We start from the raw sequence: 23,412 nt of genomic DNA, 5'->3' as shown, positions 1-23,412 counted from the left end.
TTCAAGTCGGGTGACTACTCTGAAATCTCCCAGGACTTGTTTTGAAACTTCTGTGAGACTCATGCTTCATCTTCCTCCCAAACTTCTCACTGTATCCCCAGGAACCTTAAGAGCTTTTCCTATTTGTTTGCATAATTTTGCTTGACAGCAGTCATTTCTCTTGACTTAGCCATATTTCTAACATGCACTCAAACATTATCTGAGATGGTTGCTGCAAATGTCACAAAGATCACACCTGGTTTGCAAATATAGCAAAGTTTATTTGCAGGAATACATAATTTTGAAGCTAATGTATGCAGGAATTTGGGAGTTAGAGGTAAAGTTGGTCCTTGTACTATTGGACGTGTTTAACTATTTAAAGGACTAATGTGTAGTTTGCTTAGTACAAACCCCTCAACTACTGAATTTTGTAAATAAAACTGAATTACTGTGGGGTTTTAATCATTTTAAGTGCAACTGTGCACATTAGTTACCTTTGGTTTAAATTTTCAGCTGATCCAAGAAAAGGAAGGTAACAAAGAACGGACTGAGAGAGCACATCACTATGATTTCACAATTTCACAGGCTGATGATCAATAATAATCAGAAAACATTTTCTCCATGAAACTGAATACAGCAAGCGGTAAACAAATCTGTAGATTAAAGAGCTGCTAATTAGGAATGATAATAAATAATTGATGGTCTTACAACAAACAAATGAATGTTTACTTTCTGAACATTATGCAACAGCTCCTTGTCTGCAACACTGTTACACAGACCACAAATCAATAATTAATCACCTGACTGAAGTATTTGTCTGCCTTTGTAAATTACAATATCTGCCCCAGTAATTCTGACTGTTTCTCTTTTAATAATTCATTGAATCGTCTCTGTGGACGTGAACAAGAACTGGCTTTTTGAGCCGGAATGTGTCACTGCTGCAGAGCACTACAGCACTGACATGTAATGTTTACAGCAGGATCGAATGACCTTGTGCATGCTCGCCTGGAGCACCACGTCTGTCACCCGGAGTGCCTTTGGGTGTGACCGTGTTCTGCAGACGCTGCATGTGTTGAACGGACATGTCCTCTCTGTCCCACAGCACCACTGTTCCTCCTTTGCTCACACTCAGGTACTGACCTCAGCTCTGAATGCACAACACCTGGTGGGACCAGCGGATATCGCTGAACAACAGCACGGCCGAGGCAAACACTATTCTGAACTCGCAGTGACAAAACTGCAGCCCTCATGACTCTTGTAATAGAGTCGTGCGTCTTTTTAAACCATAGAAGGACGTTAATTAGTTAAAATGTGGGTTTTTAAAATTGAATTTTAAATATTTAGTATATCCTGCTCTTCTCCTCTCACTAGCTCCTCAATTACAAAAGAACTATGCTTGAATAAGCCTATTAAGCACGATCTCCTCTCTAAATCTTCCTCTTCCTGGGCCCAGGAAAAAGAAACTAAGCCACCCATTTTCAGTGCTGCAGTCGATAAAACAAATCTGAATTAATGAGTTGCAGGATTTTACTGGCTGAGGTGCAAGAGAAAACCTTAGGTCTGCAAAATAAAATTTAATAGTTAAGATGTCCATTTGTTACTCAAAAGCAGCATTTAATTAAACCGCGACAACTCAAATCAATTTCTTCTGTCAGTGCAAAGGTATTTATAGTTTGGTCTTTTTCACAACTTGTCAAGTTGCAACCACAAACGTCGATATGTTTTGATGGGACATAATAACACAGCATAGTGCATAGTTATAAAGTGGAAAGAAAACAATGCATGAATTGATTCTTTTTTGTTAACAAATGCATTATCTGAAAATGTTCTATGCATTTATATTCTGCCCCCTATCACTTCTAAATAAAACCCAATGCAATTAATAGCATTCATGTTTCACAGAAACATATACAGAGTTCAAGTGTGCTTAATTTATTTTCTGTATAAATTGAAATATTCTGTGAAGGTCTTAGAGGTTTTATAGTGAACACTGGTGAACAAACAGCATAGCAAAGACTAAAACTCATAGTAAACAGGTAATGGATAAAATGCGAAAAGATGTGAAAGTGTCAGGTTATAAAACCATATCTCAAGCTGGGAACATGTTGAACAAAACTGAATAATCTCTCATGTAAAAACTGGAGAGAATATTGTGTATTTCAAATCTACCACGATATACCCGTCGACTCTAAGGCAATAAATCGGCTTCTTTTGCCGTTTAGTCGAGTCAGAGTGATGTCACTTCTTTTCCACACAACACCACTGAGTGTGACAACCCGGAGGGCCCCAAAGGTCCTTATATTTAATGGGAATTAGTCAAGTTATTCGTTCTGGCCCCTATATTAATTCTTTAATGTTTCACTGTCAGTAATTAAGGATGCACTCAGCTAGAAACTTTAAGTCAGAAATGTTATTGTTGTTGTTTGTTCCAGCTGATAATCTCAAAACAAGACAATTTCTTTAAGCAGTGAGCTATAGACCACAGCTGTACACTCCTTCTGCCTTCACCACTGGTCTTCACATGTTGCAGACGTTAGTGAGAACTCTCACTGTTATTTCCAGTAGCAAATGCAGCAGCTGGACTTATTACTGGAGCCACAGCGGCAGAAAAAAAGCATTACCCCAAAGTGTGCCTTCCTTTTAGATTCTGTATCGATTTTTAAAATCGATGCAGAATCCTTTCTGCTAGAGCACTGTGTAATTCCTTGAGAATAGTGCAATAAAAAAAATGTTTTATTTTGCCATTAGGTTTGATTAGTACATGTTTTGAAATATTTTTAATTCATCTATGTCCCTACATCTCTACTGAAAAGGTCATAGAAATTTTGTCTGGAATGAAAACCTGCCTCTATGGAGTTTCAAAACCTTCCAGGCATGTGGAAAACAACTGACACAACATTTTGACATTTTGACGTCCTGCGGATTGAAAGATTAAAGTGGTGAGCCTTCACTTTATCCACAGCAGTAGGCACTTTACACTGGCTCCACTATTTGCATATTAATTGATAGATGTAAAAGCAGTCTGGAGCCATTTATCTCAAAAGAGGTGTGCCATTTTGATGAGCAAGACTCTAATACTTTCCTGCCGCAATGTTTAATAATGTGAATTTCCCCCCAGTCAGCAGAGTTTAACATTTTAAACTCACTGAATGTTTCCCCCTCACCCCCCATAATATGTGGGCCATGAGTTTAAAATGAACCATATGTTCAGGTCATTGTAACAAACTCCACTTCTAATGAGATGCTGAGACCTTTCACCTTCTGAATGGTTTCTAGATGAGGACAAGTCAAGGTGTGTGATGCCTTCCAGCGAGGAGCGCTAATTGCTCTGTTGTTCCTAAGTTTATCAGAAAGCTTCAGCGGCAGAAAGGAGCTCAGTCCTCTCCAGCTGACACGCCCACACGCCTTCACACCATCTTTGCCCAGGAGCCTTTTACAGTCTGCTGGGAGACAACAGCGGCGTCATATTCCTCCCCGGATCCATGTCCGGCTGCCACCGAGGCGAGATCAAGGAACTCGGTTCTAGACAAGGAGCGGGCTTCACTGGAGGAGTCCTGCATGCGAGATAAACAGCATCATGAAATGTATTGCATTTGTTATCTTGCCTGTACAGCATTTCTTGAGAAACCTTCTGTAAATTGGTGCTTTTAATAAACTGACAGGCTAAATCAGACTTACGAGGAAGAGGCTTTGTAATTTTTTATTTATTTATTTTATAATCCTCAATGTTCATCCTGTCTTCAAGCTGCGCCACCTCCGCCTTTGTTCCCATGGTTACCGCTCGGACCTGTCAATCAATCACCCCTGAACGTAGCAGCAGACAAGGTCAGAGACTTAAAAACCTATGTTGTATGTGTGCGTCAGGCCCGGTCAAATAATACATCGCAGCCTTTGTGAGTGTTGCATGACAAAAACAGGATGTCCCGAGCTTCAGTAATCCCTTAGTAACCTTCGAAATCTATTTCACAGCAGGTTGTCATGTCATAATGGTCGTAAAGCAGGATCACAGCAGCAGGCTTTTTTTTTTCATTGGGTCCTTTCACTTAATCCATATGGGCCGGTGGTGAACAGCATGCAAAGGTCTTTCATTCCCACCCAGGTGGATAGCTTTCGGAGACGGGCGAAAAGGTCTCCGAATCGGGTCTCAGCAGGTGGCGAACATCAGTCAAGCCTCTGATTGTGTCGGCTAACAGCAAACAGAAGTACATCACATAGACAAAAATTAGACTAAAGCTTCAAATTAACAGATTTGTTCAATAAGTCTGCACTACAGTATAATTAGGAACTCACTTAACAGCAGATGAAATGAATTTGGCATGACGCATTTTCTTTTCAACTTTGAGTTAATATTCTTGGATCCTTTTATTCTTTTCATTTTTTTTAATTAAAGTTTTGTAAGTTTTCATTTTAGGGAAGATGCTATTTTGTTTTCTTTATTTTTGTAAAATATTTTTAAACTAACTAGAGCAGTTTTCTACATCATTTTTTCCGTTCAAAAGGATTTCTGAATTCTTTTTTTTTTTTTCAGTCCCTTTGTTGGAATTCCTTCAAAATCTATGATTTTACTGTTTCCTGCAATGCAAATATATTTTTAATGTCATTTTAATTTAATTTAATTTGCTAATATATGTGGAGAGAGAAAAATCGCTTTTTCTGGGAAAAAAAATAAATGGTGAAGTTAATAATGACATGAATTGAAAAAGTGTTTAAAGTGATGCGTAATGTTTTTCTCAGAACTGTGTTTCCTGTAAGGAAATTTGAAAAAAATCACCAAAAAAATGATTGTTTTCATGACCAAAGAACACAGATGCAGCACAAAATGTTGGGATCCAACAGGGTTAAAAGAGCAGCAAAGTTCTTAGTTTCAAACATTCTGGTGGCAAATTTTATTGAATGTGGCATCAAACTGATCCAAGATTCAGATGACATGGTGTGCAGTGAAAGCAAAAACATAAAATAAAATAAAATAAAATAACAAATCAATGTGAAGCCAAGGCCATTACTGTGCCATCTGATGTTGATCTGATCCTTTGTTTCCATCCCCGTAAACAAGCAGAACACAACAGATGTGCTTCTGCAGCTGCAATAAATAAAAAGAATGGTGATAATCTGGTGATAATCTTCACTCCTCTTTTGTTTATAATCATGATGGCGTTTAATCAACTTCACCCTGACTTGCTTTTGGAGCCAGCTGCTGGATATCGGTCTGGATTCAATCACATGGGGGCAGCTCTCCTTGCATGAATCAGCTGATGATCCATCCAACCTGGTTTTGGAGTAAAAGAAAGAAATATTGTAAATGTTCTATATTTAGTGTCACAGCTGATCACACTAATTGCACTAAACATGCATTATCTCTATACAAAAACGATTGATATGAACTGTGCAATCTATCTTTCAAGATGTTTGAAATTGGACAAAATTTCAGCTATAATCTAAAAAAGATCCAAATGGCTCAGAGTGTGAATCCACTTCGTACAAGCTGGGTTGCCATTTTTCCAGTTTAGTTCCAGTGAGAAGATTGCATTAATTCTCTTTCCAAGATGGAATGATTAAACCTTGTGTACCATAATAATCTCCATGAACAAAGTCCAGGATATGAAACGCAATTCTTCACCCTACTGGCTGAAGAAATTGACACCTTTCCATGAGTGCCTGGCAAAACTGAACCAAATGCTGAAGGATGGGTCACTCCCAGACTGGCTGACTAAGAGTTAAACCATCTTGATAATGAAAGACTCCCAGAAATACCCAACAACCTGTCTTTCCACAACATGTAAGCTGCTGTCAGGCATCAGCGCCGATAAGCAGGCATATGGAGGAATCCATGATAGAGACACAAAAAGGCATCGTCAAAAATACCAAAGGAGCCAAACACCAGCTTCAGGTTGTAAGAATGGTCACCCAAGACTGCAAAACCTGACAAACAAACCTGTGCAGTTTGGATTGATTACAATGAAGCCTACAATTCAAGGCCACATTCGTGGATCCAGGCTGTTTACAACCCTTCTTAGGAGCTTTCGATTGAGAAGTAATTTGTACGATAAGCTGAGCAGAAGTCCAGTACCATCAGGTGTTTGCTAATTGCTGCTCCTGCTAGTCTGGAGGAGCTGAGTGGAAAAGGCACAGAGTGCTCTGTGAGGCAGAAGCTCGGCTGGAGGAAGAGTTTTGGATAAATAGGCGGTGCATTGTATATGCAAACATTTAGGCAACCCTGAAAAGTTGCCACAGGAGATTCAAGGATTCCTCAAAGATGCATGAAAGAGTCAAAGCAACACTGCAGGTAGGCTTTTTATGAGGGAATAAACTTATGACATAACACAGAGCTAAAAAAAAAAAAAAAAGAGATGATTTTACATAATACGTCCCTTTAAGAAAAACAATCTGAACACACAACAATGGTCAATTTCATCATTCCAAATTTCCACATTATCAGATTATAAAACACTAATTTCTCCTATCTCAGGCAAACCTTTGGATGGAACGTCACGGCCTCATCCGTTAGGGAGTATCTGCTAAAATAAGCACAGGTTTTTTTTTTTTGTCTTGGCTAAGATTTATGCTAGAAAGCAATGACTGAGAGATAATCAACTCCAACAGCCCAGGTTGCAGCATGCAGACACCCTCAGGCAGTTAACTAACTGCCCCCTTAGCCCCGACCGAGGCAGGACACACAATTCTTTATTATCTCTCACCCTTAAAGACTCAGGCTAAGTTTCCTGGCAACCAAGTGGTGGAAAAGTGTTGTGTTTGTGAGTCTGGGTGTTATTGTCCACATGTGGCACTGACTGACTGTGTGCGTGGGCGTCATTTCTATTCACAGATTAGGCACAAAAGAGAAGATAATCTATTTGAAATACAATAACTCCACATCAACCTACACACATTCAGTAGCAGAAGCAACAACATAATTCATAGTAGTTGTTTTTTTTTTTTGTTTTTTTTTACATTTAAGTTTAAATGCACTTAAAGCCTGAAAGAACTGACCCTGAACTTTGATTTGAAAAATAAAAACAAATAAACACAACAAAAGTTGTCCAGCGCCAATCGCACGCCTTTCCGAAAGTATCCTGTAGGTCACTCACAGCAGCATGCCCACTAAAAGAAGGGAAAAAAGAAAAAAAATAGAGATTTGTTACAACCAAGCAAAGGAAGATAGCCAGCATGACAACAAACAAGAATGCACACAAAGATCCTCGCACTCCTCTATCCTTCTCCCACCTCAGCAGCCATGACCAATCCCTGCTTGTGACTTAATGGTCTGGAATAACTTGAATTGGATGATTATGGCGGCCTTCAACAGTGACAGGATCAGAAAATTAGGTCTCAGCAATTTCAATAATAAAGCTTTAAAAATTAACACTATCACAATTGGATTATAGCGGCACATGCAGGAGCCAGTGCAGAACCCCGAAATAGCCACACACAAATCCACCATGGAGAATCCACTATTATACAGGGAGAAGAATGAAGTTGCTGGAATGGGGCGAAAAAAATATTGTACCGCTCGCAGAGCGAGAAGCAAAGGAGTGCAGTCGAAGAAAAGAGAACGCAAGGGCAACTGAGCAAAAACGAAGGTCTTTCAGTCCACAATGCACATCCAAAGGGAGACCCACTTTGGGAATCCTTTTCAGAACAATTTAATTTACGAAAGAAAGAACAGAGCCTCCACTCTCTACTACTTTGTTAAATGACTACAGTGGGGGAAAATCTTAGAATAGGAGAAAGAAAAAAAAAAAGCATAAATATTATAAAAAGTGTTCATTGTTCCATAGTGGTAAACTTAGACTGACTTATTTCATTTTTACTGCTTCAGATTTCTTCAGAGCTGCATAAAAAAATTTTAACTTTAGCTTAAATCTCCTGTGACGCAAGCAAATGTCTGCTAAAAGCTGCTTCATGGAATAAAATGTTTCAACTTCACAAAGAAGTTTTGTAACTGTAACTGTAATCTTGGTAAAGTTTTTAAAAATCAAAATGTGTCTATAATTTCTTCCCTGTGTGAGACGGAGCAGCAAACCGGACTCTTAACTAGCAGAAGCTCTTTGATGTCAACAGACTGAAAGGGAGGGTTTCTGAAAATCCAAATAAAATAAAAAAACAATTGGGTGCAATAACCATGTTTGAAATCCAAAGGAGAAGAGAGAAATGTCAGCAATAATTAGAGCTTGACTTATGGTTTTTAAAGCAGAAGTGAAGAAAAAAAAAGACAGTGAAGCCGATGAGTTACTGCTCCCCTGAGTGGTTAATGCTTTTACTGCAGTGCGGTGAAGCAGTGCAGAACGGGGTTAAGAGGGAACTGCAAGAGTCCATATTTATGATCCCCTGTGCCGTCTAATGTTTCTTGACATTTTCGAACGCGTCTGCGTCAGGATGTGTGAAGATTTATCTCAACCCATATCCCTAAAAATTTGGCCTTGCAGTGTTTGCTTTATGCCATAAATATTTCGATCAGATTGAACAGCAAATTTGAAAATGGTCCAGGAGAAGCTTCTGTCTTTACAATGCTGCCACCCTTGAAAAATGCCTAGTTTGAAAAACAAAAAACAAAAAAAAACATAAAAAGCCTTGAATTAGATTTATGCATCACAGCTTCACAGTGGAAAATTTAGAGAAATAAAATCTACAAACTGAATTAAATTCAGCATGGAAGAATTGTCTTGTCACCGGTGGAATAAAAATTTAAATGAAACTGAAGAATTTGTTATTTGTGCTTTTTTAGTTGATTGGTGTAGCTGGGAAAATCTCTTTACTAATGCATGACGTTCGGTTTCCCTGGCTTAGAGATATGACCTGACAAAGTGGCACTTTTTTTCCGATCACCAATGTAATGGACAAGAAAACAAGTTTAACTTATCACGACGCACAGCAGGCAGGGGCAAAAAGGAGATGGGAATATATTTCAGCACCTTACTGGAAAAGCTCTACAGGAGGGTAGGGCAAGGTTTGGGGTCTGCAATTCCTATTAGTAAATGACCTACAACCAGTTGTTTGGGAGTAATGTAATGTGTCCTCCCATAACAAACAAATAAGTTGAGTTTTCTAAACTTTATTTTGGCTTTAAATTAAATCATGTGAATTCTGAATGACTGCACTTTATGCTCCTTTTTAAGTATGGTGGATGATCTGTGGGCCTATTTTTCTGCATGACATTTTGAAATACATGCCGTCCATCCATCCATCATCTATACTTGTTTATCCTTGCAGGGTCGCAGCGCGGTTGGTGCCTATATCCAGCAGTCATTAGGCAAGAGGCAGGATACGCCTTGCTGGTCTATCACAGGGCAACACAGAGACACACAAGACAAACAATCATGCACACACACACTCAGCTAAGGACAAATAGAGAATCAGTTAACCTAATAGACAGGTTTTTTCAAAGGAAAAAACCTGAAGGAAGGAACATGGTAGGAACTTGTAAACTCCACGTGAAAAGACCCCAGCCCAGGATTCAAAACCCAGGACCTTCCTGCTTCAAGGCAGCAGTGCGACTAACTACTCCATTGTGAAGCCAGACTAAACCAGTTAGCTAAAAATGGGTCATCTTTGGGTTTTGCAACTTGAAAATCTCTTAAAACATGCAGCCAAATACTCAAGAAAAAAAAAAACAATTTACCAGACCTAAAATCAATCTCAACCTAAGACAAAAGGAGACCCAGGAAACTGAATGATCTTCATAGATTGTCTTAAGAGAAATCTTAAAAGTCAGGTGTTTTAAATCTATAGACAAACCATCAATTTTACTTCCTTTGAAGTTCCACAAGACTTTACTTTCTTTAAATCTCTGACTTAGCAAGCAGAAAACTGGAAAATGTCTTTGAAGATCACAATAATACCTTAACGCCTCCTTTCACCTATTCTCTGCAAAACACATTCTTGCGTGGAAGTGAGTTTGTGCCTACTTTTGGACAGCCTTGAAGACCTGCGATATCGTGTTGATCTGGTGATCTGAGCCGGATTGCGCTGACAAACACGTTTATCGCTCAGGAAACAGCCATGACTGAGACACAAGGACATGCATGTCAATCACGCGGCAAAGGAACCGTGGCAACGATGTGAGGATTGATCCTGGAAACACTTTGATCTGCCTAGAACGGAGAATGTCGGGCTACACAGAATACAAGTCGGCATGAATCCACAGGAAGTGGGTCAGGGGAATTATTCAGCAATGGTGGATTTGATAGCAGCGGGACTGTGATCAAACAGCCACCATTTACATGGCAGTGACACAAGTGTGTACTGGAATGTGTGCACAAGCTCTAAATGTGTTAGTGTGTGGGTGCTCAAGAAGAGGAAGATACTGAACAAGTGATTAAGAAGAAGAGAAAAGAAAAGAGAATAACCTAAAGACCAACATCATGCTCTACATCTCTGCAGGAGGTCTTGAGGATGTTTCACAAACTCCAACAAACACAGACGGCCTTTCAGCTCTACTTGTTTTTCATGTTGTATCCATCCGTTTTAGGCAGCAAAAACGGACGCCGTTTTTTTTTTGTTTTTTTTTTTCCCTGAAAACAGCATCGACTATGTCTAACATGTCTGTTATGGCCTCTTCTCTGAAGATGATACAGGTAAGCAACTCACCTCAGAACCACCACTCTTTTTTGTCTTGATTTTGTCCTCTTTTTTTTTAATCAGGCACTGGTATCCTAAATCTACACTCCTTTGATCCAGCTCATTTTTGCCCCACTTTCTCAGAGAGATGCTTGCGAGGTTTTTTTTTGTTTTTTTTTCTCAAGTGTATATGACATCTGCTGTTTCGGAACATTAATTTCTCAGCATCGCCTTTGAATTCCTCCTAAGACCTCCGCTGAGTACGTTACCTCTGATGAAACTCACTAAAAGCGTTGAATTTCATTAGAATATGGGTAAATCTGAGCACACACGACCTATATCGGTAATCCCGGGAATATGAGTTCTGTTAAAGGACATTATACATGTATTACTGCACTGTGCAAACTAGTTTAACATTTCATTAAAGACGTCATGGCACCATTACTACATGTTTACAGTGCATGTTTTAAATGTTTTGGTGTTAAACGTTATGGGCCATCACAGCCTGACAGATGGCTTGAGCAGTACTTACAGACGCGTTCATGGGGATTTTACGTTTGACACGTCCTCCAGAGGTTTGCGCGGCAGACAAATGTGCTGAGAAGAGTTAAGTGAGTGGAAGATTACATGGTTTCAAATAGCACACACAATGTGGCGGAACATTATGACCAGTGACGGGTGAAGTAAATAGCAGATTTTTGTTTTTTCTTCATCATGCCACCTGTTGGTAGGTGGGATATACTGTGTTAGGCAGCAAAGGCATACTTTGTCCTAAAATCGAATGTGTGCAGAAAAATGGGCAAGGATGGGGATGTAAACAGTTTGACAAGGGGGAAGTTTGTGACGGTCAGAGGACTGGGTTGTGAGTGCGTCCAAAAACTGCCGCTCCTGCTGGGTGCTACCTGCCAAAAGCAGTCCAAGGAAGGAACAGCAGTCTTTAAAGTTTACAAATATTTTATTGCAAAGTAATTTATTAGAGGCATGTTTAACATTAGCAGTAGGGTGCAGAATTACATTTGAGGTTTTCATTCTAAGCCATCAACATTAACGGAACAATGTTGTCTTCATATTAAAGACAGGGTACAGGTGGAGTAAAGAACGGTCTCTGTGAAATATCAAGAGTTTCTGGAGGCAACTTCAAAGGATCTGTAGAGCAGCTGAAAATGAAAGGAAGATCAGCTTCACAACTCGAATGACAACCCTGAAAAGGCAGATGCTTTCACTGTTGTCTGTGGCTGCCTAGTCTACAAAAGGCAAAGGTCATGAAAACAAAGACTGTAATATGTAGTTCATTGTTCCTAAAAGGATTTTTTCAATTATTAAAAAGAAAAATTATTCTGAATCTGAGTAATTGCACTGGAATTTAAAATGCAATATAAACGTATAAACTAAATATAACAAACTGAAAAAATTATCCAGAGTTTAGCCTGAAAGGAACAGACTCAAAGAACTGTCTAACGTATATTTTGTAGCAAGCCTCCTCTGCCACTGATCTCATCTGGTATTGTGCTGAGGATGTTTTCCAGAGATCACACCCTCTGGTTCACCTCCAGGAACTCGGGCTCTCCTCTCTGTCAATCACCGAAAATGCCAGGAGGAAGGGAAAAATACATATCTCAAACTGCTCAGTGATCAGAGCGTCCACACACATGCAAATCACCCTGTGGGACGTCAAAGCAGAAGCAATTAATACCAGTGGCGTGTGTTAAAAGCAAAGGTTTTCATCACAAATGTGAAACGTGCACAGAGGATGGGTTTGTATGAGCGTGCGAGTGGCGGGCATGCAGGCAGATTAAACCAAGAGTTTGGGAAGTGAAGGCGAGATTAGGGTGTAACTGAGGATGTGCCATGCTGGAGGTACATTAAAAATTCAGCCAAACTGTGTGTGTGTGTATGTATATAAATATATATATATATATGTGTGTGTGTGTGTGTGTGTGTGTGTGTGTGTGTGTGTGTGTATGTGCATGTGTGTATGTGTGTGTGAATTCATTACTACCATCAATCACTGTGGTCGGCAAAAAGGAATTCAATTACAGACAGAAACAAGGGAGAATCTGAACACAGGGCAAGTTGGTCAATTTGTGGGGAAACAGCGCCTCCCAGTGGATTACTGCATGACAGAGTAGCAGCAGAGTTTCAGAAAACAAAGCAAGAACAAAAAAAAACGCTAAAGCTTTCCAAGTATATGAGTATATAAGTATACTGCACCTCTCACACCGTTTCTATGGCATAATAATCCTCTGTGGTCTTATAGTACGTTTTTACTCTGCAATGTCACTCATCCTAGCCTGCATACAATCGCTACGTGGAGTAGACTTGCAATAGGTTGCTTTTAGCTTTCCATCTCCAACGTCTCCATAGTGTTGTTATAAATCAGACTCGCAGTGTGTTTTCCAGCCTACAGAAACACAAACATGCCATACTGAGAACTCGCTGTCAGCTTGGGTGTTTTTGGAAACACTTATCAAAGGCACAACCCACTGAGCTGCTTCATCTGATCATTTCTAAAGTAGAAGATATCAGGAGAGCTATCGCGGGAAAGATGTCAGATGACATGAAATGTAAACAAACAACAAACAGAAAGTTTGCCTTTCTAACGGCGGCTCTCAAGGTGCATGCTGCAGATAAATTGATTCTTTTGCAGGTGTGAGCTGTAATACACAGAATCACAATGATAAGCCGCCAGCGCAACACATGACACACACAGCTTAGCTCACACTGAGGGCCTGGATCTCGATGGGAAAAAAAAAAAACGAGTTTGCAGTCCAAAAATCGAAACACATCAAAGATTCATTACTGAAGTGTTGAATTGTGAAGAGCTCTGTCAAGTCCTTTCACCTGTGTTTTCTTTTGTAAACTTCAAGAGAAGTCAAATTGAATTCCTCTGAGCTGATACTTTGGCAATACATCACTCCTCTGGAGATCAGCTTTAAAATTCTGCTGTTTGCTCACCGTTAATACCGTCCAACAAATATTGTGATATTATACCAAATACATATGAATACTCCAAAAGCTGAAGCAATTCTGACACTCGCTTATAACAGCTGGCAATGCGTTTTACATTAGAGTAAGAAATGATGCATTTCTTTTGGGGGGTTCTGATGTACTAGAGATAAAAATAAATATAAAACTCAATATAATACAAATATTCCCAAGTAAATAGTTAATATTAAATTGGAAATATATGAATAGTTATAAATAGGTCAAAAAAGATACATGAACCATGTTTATAGTATATCGGAAATGATCCATACACCTTGAACCTTTTTTGCATTTTGTGATGTCATGTTGCAATCATGAACTTAAATGCAGGTAACATACCAGCACAAAGAAGTGTTGCAATTGTTATAATCGCAGTTGTAAAGTAGAAGGAAAATGATACATGATTTTTAAATTTGAGAAAAGTGTGAAATGCATTTGTATTCGGCTCAGGAGACCTGCAGGAGTATACAGCAGAGACCCATTTTGGTCCAATTGCAGTTACATTTTGTTTTTGCAATTCATCACAAAGCTCTGCATATCTACAGATTAAGACTGTTTCCCATCTTTATTTTCAAAATAGCTCCAATTTAATAAGTCTGATTAAACAGTGTCTGCGATCATATTTTTCATAAATTAATTAGATTCAGGTATGGACTTTGACAGGACTTTTGTAACATATGAATTATGTTGTCTTACAAAATTCAAACACATCCTTTCCTGGATGATTAGTGCAGCAGCCTCTAATCAGGACTGCCTTGTTTTCAGCATCATCCATCTTCCCACTCACCAGTTTTCCTCTTTAAAGAAAAACATCCACTGTCACTTTGAGAACAGTGTGTTCTAAAAGTGAGACTAAAGATTGATCTATGAGACAAAAGATTGATCTATGAGACAAAAGATTGATCTATGAGACAAAAGATTGATCTCCTCCACCTCCTTCCTGACCTCCTGTTGCAGTCTGAGGAAATGCACCTCTCCCGACCAAAATGAAACCGATGTCCAGTATCGGTTTCATTTTGCTCTTATCAAACCACAACATCTTCTCCCACGTTTACCATGTAACCGTACAATTTTTGACAAACAAACTTGAATGTCTCGTGGCTTTTTTCATCAGTAGTTTTCTTCAGGAAATGTTCAAGCCACAGTTGATAGTTGCTCTGTCAACAGATTCTCACATTTGAAATGTGAATCTCTGCAGTTCCACCAGGACCTCCTGGCGGTTGCTCTGATTAATACTCGCCATATTTGGCCTACTTTAAGTAGATTGGGCAACTTCTTCCTTAGTGCTGAGTGACATGCCAGATGCCTGGGATGGACCTGCTGATTTATGACTCAAACTTCTTGTTGTAAATTTCTCCACAATTTGTTTCCTGACTGCTCATACCGTGATTAAATCACACAGATGGAGTTTATTTTCTCATGCCTTCTTGAGCAAATGAGTTGCACTGGATTTTATTTAATATCAGAGTAAAAAGGCTGAATATCTGTGTACATCCCTCAAATTCTCCTTGAAAACCTAACTTCTTCATGTTTATACTGTACTTCAGAAACTGAGAAGACAAATAATTATAAATTCCCAGTTTATTTCACTCAAAAAAGTTCAAAATATAACTAAAATGCCGATAGAAGAGGTCAATTTAATTCAAAAGTGAACTAGCTGAAAATTATTTGAGCAAACAAAGCATGCACATATTGACTGACAAAGCTGGCAGGGACACAAAGACAAAGAAGAGCAACCTAGACACTAGTTTGTCAAGACCATTTACAAACAATAAGGAAAATAGAATTAAGCATCAATTCAAACTAATTAATTTGAATGAACTCAACGTGAGTTAATTCAAACTCACATGGTGCTTTTCAACCATGTGAGAAGCACATGATTGATCCTGCTGGGCTGGTATTTTGATTTCAAAGGTCTCAGTTCTTGACAGATCTGGTAAATTAGTTTTATTCAGAGTAAGTCTTCATATTTATGATGAAATAGGTAGATTGTACCTAAATGCACCTTGTCCACGGTCCTGGACATGTTTAAAATCAACATCTATCATCACCTAAGTATGCAGAAGAGTCACTCTTAATGAAATTAATTTAAAAATCTGTCAGGAGAAAGAATTAAATATGTTTGAAGGGGAATTAATCATTTTTAGCGTGTCAGATGTCAGAAATCAGAGGTTTGGACCAAATTCTCTTTTTTTAAGGTTTTATTGCCTGTAGTGGCTTCTATTTCACAGTGAATTGACAGGAAAGTGGGTAATAAGAGAAGGGGAAAGACATGTCGCAAAGGTCGCCAGGCTGGGAATCAAACCTACGACAGCCTGGTCGAGTACAAAGGCCTCCATATGTGGGCTGTGCTTAACCCCTGTTAATACAATACAGAGGGAAGATATAATACCAACCTACTCTTATGAATCATGTCTGGCAGGTTTTTAGTGGTTCCTGCTCCATTCTCATACTTCTCTTATGTCTCATCCTCCTCCTCCTCCTCCTCCTCCTCACTCCTACTCCAACTGGCATTATCCTGCCCCTCTTTTACAACTCCATGACCACAGCTTGCAGTCCTTGACTACTACTTAACATTAACAATGATAAACTTTATAGCACTTTGCAAAAATTCAAAGTGTTAGAATAAAAACACCACATACAACGTACACATACAAACACCATATACATAAAGCTGCAGTATATCATGAAGAATAAGTTTTTTTTTACATATTTGTTAAAACTGTCACCTTGTCGTGAGAGTATGCTATGACACAAAAGATTGATCTCCTCCACCTCCTTCCTGAGCTCCTGTTGCAGTCTGAGGAAATGCACCGCTCCCGACCAAAAGCAACCAATCAGAGACGGAGGAAGGTCTTGATGTTGTAACTCTGTACTCACCAAAAACAGGCTTAGCATGTGCATGTAGTTTTCCTTCGGTTATTTACCACCTGAGAAATTACTTTAACGTACAAAACAAAACAATTATTTACATAATTATTCATGAGCTCATTTGCTTTTTTGTACCTTGCTCTTTTCATCATCACCATGTAATTGTTAGATTGATGTTTAGTTTCTTCGATATTCCTTTTGCTTACTTTTATTTTGTTTGCTAGGAAATTGCTGAAAGTTTTGTGGAAGGGCCTACCAGTTAGCACATATCAATTGGACCTAAAATACAGGTTCTGTTGTCAAGTTATATCGAGTGTGCCTCATCAAAGCTTAAAGAGCTTAAAAATCACATGGGTAGTTTCTGTCTGTGTCAGTGTGATGAAAATTACCAAAAGAAGTTCATGCGTTCACGCAAACCCTTAATAAGGCCAGGTCTTTCCATCTGTTATATTGTGTGAGTCAGGGTTCATCTGTACATGGATGAACTGGTTTTAAATCTAAGACAGATATCAGAGCAAATAAACCATCCAATCATAATCCTTGTGTGGGTCAAAGGAATTTTCTAGTATTAAGTCGATGATCCAAAATGTTCTATCTTTCAATCTAATAAATTCTCTCTGCTCTGTTAAACATATGTTATTCATTTCAACCTCTTTACCACCTTTTCACGAGCCTGATAAAAACCAGCCCCTTGTATTACACTTTGTTTTGTACAGAGGATCTAGGCTCTCTGTTGTTGGAAAACTATTGCTTCCTGGATGGCTGGACTGAGGTTTTAAATGTTAGCTGATCGCTAATATTTACGTAATGCGCCAGTTTGACACTAAAATGCTTATCGGAAATTGCATGGGGTGTAAACAACTGTCCTCCACTGCAAAGAGGGAAATGCCAGTCGGAACGAGGCAGCTGTTAAGGTCAATTCAATATTTAAGATATTTAGTGTATTCTTAGAATATGTGCCTTAGTCCCTTAAATCAGACTTGACAGCTTATCTCATCCTGACAACTATCAGATATGAAGGAGACAGGTGTTAGATCTATCAGATTTTGCTCTGTCAATTTGTCTTGACAGGTTTCATTACATTTTATCTTTCAGTTTTTAGCATTAAACACTTGGACCAGTTGCCCTGAAAGGATATGAATTTTGTTCAATTAGCTTGTTAGCAATGTTTTTCAAATTTAAACTGGTATCGACCTTTTGATGCAAGTCCCCTCCTCTGTTTTTGTTGGTCATGCTGCTCTAACCAATGGCCCTTGTGGAGTGATTGTCCCTGGGATTTTGACTCAAAAGCATAAAATATGATGTTGATAAAAACAAGATGTGAATGAAATAATATAAAAAGAACAACAAAAAAACTATTGTGAAAGAGGAGAAATATGCAAAAAATCAATCATGTTATAAGCTATATCAACAATTTGAGTTAAAAACTTGCAAGAACCTATGCATGAACCAGGATAACGTGTAAAGTCAATGTAAAAGTCTCTTTTTGTGCTAACATCTGTGCCACTGTGCATCCCTAAGTGTAACAGTTTAACTCCAAAAATTAATGCATAAAACCTTCACAAGCTCAAGCAATCAATCAGTTACACAACAGAGAACCTCTTAAAGGGATTCAAGGTCAGTTGTAACGGTATTTTTCACATCTAAAATATTTACTTTAGATGTAAAAATAAAGTTAAAGTAATAAATAAACTACATAATAAAAAGTAAAGTTGTGTTGGGCTCTTTCCCGCTGCGCTCTTCTTTTAAAAATTTTAAGAAAATATTGTCACACGGACGTCGCCATATTGTTTACAATGCAATGGATTATGGGTAAATTGCATGCTTAGTCCGATTGCGCTAGCTGTGTCCAGCCAAAACAGCAGTCTTTATAAAGTTGTGTTCGACTCTTTCCCACTGTGCTCTTCTTTTTATCTATGAAGTGACACAGACTCACCTCACTATTTCTGTTTTTATTAAATTACAACCAACAGTGACACAGTGTGGCATAGTCTAAATTTACACCAGCCAATGACAGTGGTTATTGCGTCACTTAAAAGTAAAAACATATACTCCAGAGAAAATGTGATATATTTTTGCAGAGAATAAAAAGAAGTTCAAAAAAGTGCAGATTGTTTAATAATAAGATTTTTTTTCTTAAAAAAATTTAATGTTTTGCATTAAAAAACGAAAGCACATGCAAACTTTTGAAATCCACTGTTTTACAGCTCAGTGGTTCTCAAGCCACTTCAGGAAATACTGAGCCTTTCCCTACCACTGATCTGACAATATTAGAGCAAAACAAACAGGAATTGAAATTTTCCTATTCTGTATTTTTCCATGAATACCTTTTAAACAGCATGAGTGATTGAAGTTTAATTGTGCTTTCCAACATAAAAATTTTAAAGCTCCATTTTGGAGAAATAAGCAAAGACTGTGAAATAGGACTGCCTTGTGGAATAGTCAACAATATATCACCAATCCTGAGCTTAAAATCTAATACGGCTCCTACAAACAAAGCGATAAATTCTGTAGTAAACTTTTTAGTCGTCACGCTCCTTCCATTTCTTATCAGATTAATACTTTTGCACACAAAGTAGTTTACAACCTTTATTTTTTCCAGATATATAACTTTAATTTTTGAATTTATGAATTGCAAATAAATACTAATAAATGTTATAACTAATAGCCATTTTTTGTCCTATGTAAATTTGAAAGGTAAAAATTAGGAGTTAGAAAATTGTTTTTATTGAGAGTCAAAATGATGTCACCTCTTAGTTCTGACATTGAATGCCATTATTATATTTAATGGTTTCAAAACGTATAACTGTTACCTTTGAAACACAGAATGATCATTTTAAAAGTCATAATTAGGACTTTTCAGATCAGAAATAAGACTTTCAATCTCAAGAGCTTATCCTTTCCCTCTCTCCTTTTTATTTTATTAAAATACTCCCAGGCAAAGAAAACCAAACAGACTCGACTTTACTCACATGATCTCAATACCAGTGTCGCGTTTGACCAGAAAGAAGCGGATCACATAACTAAATATATTAGCAAAACCACTAATCGATTCCTAATTAAAACATAAGGCAAAGTGTGAAGGGGGCATTTGCAATTCAGGAAAGATGTAGTAGGGATTCATTTCGCTCCACGTCTGTACTCTTTGGTTGAGTGGCTGTGGACCAATCGGTGACAAGGGGGCGGAGTCTGCGGCAAATTAACAAGCTGTGAGCTGCGGATGAGAGCAGCAGAGACCTCAGTTATCCATCCATCCTGCTTTACCTTACGCCCTTTGACGGTAAGAGCCGCTTTATGCTTCCCATTCTGGTGGTTCTGGTTCAGATTGCCGCCGGCAATTTATTTAAGACACAAGTCAGTATCACAGCTTTGGAGCTTTTGCAACATGAAAAAATAATATATATATATAAATATACATATCATGTGAGTTTATCCCAAGGTTGACTTTTTGTGAAGGTGTCGGCATTTGGTGGCATTGAATGAAGGGATTAGAATGGCGTAATCAACATGTGTGGGCTGTTTGATCATCTGGGACGCACTAAGGCAAACGCTGATTAACACTGACCATGTGTCCACCACCCAGGACTGTTTGATTTTTCTGTCGCGATGCACTGCTTCTCCTCCTGTTGTTTTAACCATTCAAATCATCTCGGTGGATGCCGTGGGGTTCTTGTCCTTGAAATGCAGCCAAAGGAGGATTGAGCAAGTATGTGTAATTTAGCGAGACGCATTGCACAGCAGCCCGATCATGCACCTTATCCCCACCCAAACATATACACACCAGTTCATACTCTTGTTTTTTGTTTTGTTTGTTTGTTTGTTTGTTTTTTTACCCCTTTTCATGCAGGTATTTCATGTCCTAAAAAGGCTTTCTGTGTTATGAGCTGATCCCACAGATGTTACTTCTTAATGAGACAGACCTTTGATAGGTGTTGATGAAAAGACATTTCAAGTAATAATTTGGAAAAGTAAGATGTTTAATAAAATGTATTCAATTTAAGCATATTCTGAGTTGAATTCAGATGATTTTGCATCTTCTGTTAACATAGTACTCACGTCTGTCCTGCCTCATGGTCTCAATCCACTTCGAATCTCTTTATCTCTGTCATCTCAGATAATGTCCTAATTCAGGTCTAGTTCATTTTATATACAAAACGAGTATCTGTTTAAATCCTTATCCCATCGAATTAAAACCATATTTGTCTGAATCTCTACTTAATCCCTGCTGTTCATCCCTGCTTTTCTATGATGTGTGTGTGTGCATGCGTGCGTGTGTGTGTGTGTGTTTGCGCTGCCTATTCCCACGGAGCATTAATGCCTTAATTGCATTTCAATAATTAAATGTCTTTCGAATCATCCAAGCGAAACCAAACAGGCAGGGAAGGGAAAAGCAACATACCTCACATCCAGAAGCTGTGATCGTCCTTCAGAATTATGCGTGTGTGTTTGCAGGGTTTACTGAGGTGTTTCTGTTAGTTTTTCTGCTCAGAAACCTGTGCAGAAAAACTGCACTAATATAACTAGTGCAGTTGTTTATCCCACACTGTATATTAAGACTTTCCTCGAGACAGAACCAATCCTCCTGTGCTTTTCTCCTTTTCTTAAATACAGCAGAGCGCAACAAAAAACATTTTTTTTGTAGTTGTTTTTTTTTTTTTTTTTTTCATTGAACTGATTTTGCATTTGTTACAGAATAGGGTTATAACAACAAGAAAATCATAATCCATATCTAATAGCCATAATTTGGCTAACTATTATTTAAAACAACACACTTGTATGTTTGATAACATTTTAAACCAACACAAAGACATGAAGAAAATGGTAACTATGTCTTGGTCAGTGTGCAGTTTTGCTTTGAACAGTGCAGATGTTGAAAGCTGGGGGATGATGTGTTAGGATCTAACGTTGCTTTAAACAACTCCACAACTTCATCTCTTATCTTTTTGTGTTGGCCCTTGGTCTTCATGATGCTGTTTGTTCACTAATGTTTTAGCAACTGGATGATGATCCACATAGTTATAAAATCGGAATATAGAAATTATTTAATCAAGTGTGAAATTGTTTAAAACTGAAGAAGTATGTTAGTAAGTAACAGGGCAGTTCACCTAAATGTTGTTATTGATTACCTTTTCAATTAAAATACATCTTGTGGAAGGCAAACAGTCTGGAGAGGAGAATACTTGAAATATCTCAGTGTATTATTACATTTTGATTGACTCAGACTGGCACACTGTCAGTTTTATAATGTTTCTTCATCTTAATACATTTTTTTGTTGCAGATATGCTTTGTAATGTAGGAAAATTCTTACATTTTTTATTTTGCCACATTGTGGATGGATGGATGGATGGATGGATGGATGGATGGATGGATGGATGGAACACACTTGTTCACACAGTGAAATGTTCCTTAAAATCAATATAGTTACTAATAGAGTTTTAGCTGGCAGCTGAATCCAGAGTGGAGGTGATGAAACAAACAGAAACAGATTTCTGTGTGGAAAACAGATGGGATGTTGAAAGTAGATTGGTCATGGAATAATGATCATGGATCATTCTTTTCTGCAAAGTACACTTACTGCTCTAAAGACGCCTGAACAGCGCTGGTTATTAAACGGATTAAATCTGTTTGATCCTCTTTGCATTTTCTTACATCAGAACCACTGGTTACAATATACTGAGACTTTTTGATACACCACCTCACAGTAACGCATAACTGGGAGGAAAATGTCACATAAGTGTCACATAAATAAAAACCTGAAAAGTGTGGAGTGTATCTATATTTGAACTCTGCGAGCCAATATAAAGTGATATCACCTTTTGCTGCAGCTGGAAGTCGTTGGGGGTATTTTTCTACTAGTGTTGCACATCTTGAGGTTATTTCTTTGGAAACAAGTTCAAGCTCCGTCAGACTGGGTGAGCATAAGTGAACACTTTTCAGTTTTTTTGTTTTAGATCTGGACAATTCCAACCTCTAAAACGTAACTGTCTGGTCCTTATTCACGCTCTCCTACCTGTCATGTATTGGAGGGAGGGTGCAGTTGTGTAAAATGCTCAGATTATTGGTTGAACAACAGTCTTTGAATTGTTCAAGACAAGGGACGTTTTATAATCTAACTGCTTTAAGCATCTCCTGTTCCTTGCTCTTCATTCTTTTGCTTGTTCTCAGCAGACCTCTTGAGTTTTATGTTGAGATTAAATTACACAAGAAAGGACGAAAAAGATCCCTTCTTGTAATATATATATATATATATATATATATATATATATATATATGCTTTTTCTTCCACTTAACAATTATGTACTACTTCATGTTGTTCTGTCTTAAAATTGGGATAAAATTTTATCAAAATATGACAAAATGTGTTAGTTCCATCGCTGTGTAAGTCAATACATGCTAAATGTACTGCTAAAATAGTTTTTGCCTAAATTTCTCCTGCTCCCTTGACTAGAAATATAAACAGGGGGATTTTCTCCTCCTTCCTTAAAATGCCTTGTAGCCTACAGAAGCTAAAACTGTTACAGTTTATTTGTACAAGCCTGCGATCTTTGCGATCTCTTCTCTCCACACTTGGCATCTCATTTGGCCTCCTGCTTATATTATCTATATTTCCTCTTAATAATGCTCATACAAATACATACTAACATGTCTTATTTTCTCTCAGCACTCAGTGACAATTCCCCTTCCTGGATCCTGGAAGCAAAAAGTCTCCTTTTTGCTTGACAAAGCCTCTGGTTCTTTTGCTTTTCACACTGACCCCAAATACAAGCTGATATAATTACAGCTCAGAGCTTCTCACTTTGCTCCCAGAGCAGCTGAGCTGTTAGTGTATGCGTTCGTGTGTGTGTACATTGCTGATACGACGTGTGGGAAGACAGAAAAAGGGCGCTGTTAAGTTTACCTTGGTGTAGAGTGTTGGTGCATGACAAAGAAATTGGGTCGTTAGATATTATCGTTGCTAAATAAAAACAGGTATCGGTGAGGAAGCTGCTCATTTTCAGCTCCTCGGCGGACTCCCCGTCTCC

General features: G+C 38.2%; 1 protein-coding gene and 1 pseudogene across 1 annotated transcript in view; one reads left to right on the top strand and one right to left on the bottom strand.

Moving 5' to 3' along the window:
• Positions 1 to 20,461, bottom strand: part of LOC148155810 (cilia- and flagella-associated protein 337-like) — a 27,275-nt pseudogene extending 6,814 nt beyond the window's left edge.
• Positions 19,563 to 23,412, top strand: part of serpini1 (serpin peptidase inhibitor, clade I (neuroserpin), member 1) — a 16,341-nt gene continuing 12,491 nt past the window's right edge. The window contains exon 1 of the mRNA XM_014998111.2: positions 19,563 to 19,669. The gene's annotated coding sequence lies outside the window, so the exon portion shown is untranslated. The remainder of the gene's footprint in view (positions 19,670 to 23,412) is intronic.

The sequence above is a fragment of the Poecilia mexicana genome, unplaced genomic scaffold, assembly GCF_051168715.1.
Source record: "Poecilia mexicana isolate PSO_F unplaced genomic scaffold, ASM5116871v1 scaffold_13, whole genome shotgun sequence".
Lineage (NCBI taxonomy): Eukaryota > Metazoa > Chordata > Actinopteri > Cyprinodontiformes > Poeciliidae > Poecilia > Poecilia mexicana.
Note: the sequence above shows the minus strand (reverse complement) of the source record. Positions and strands in the feature narration are given on the sequence as shown.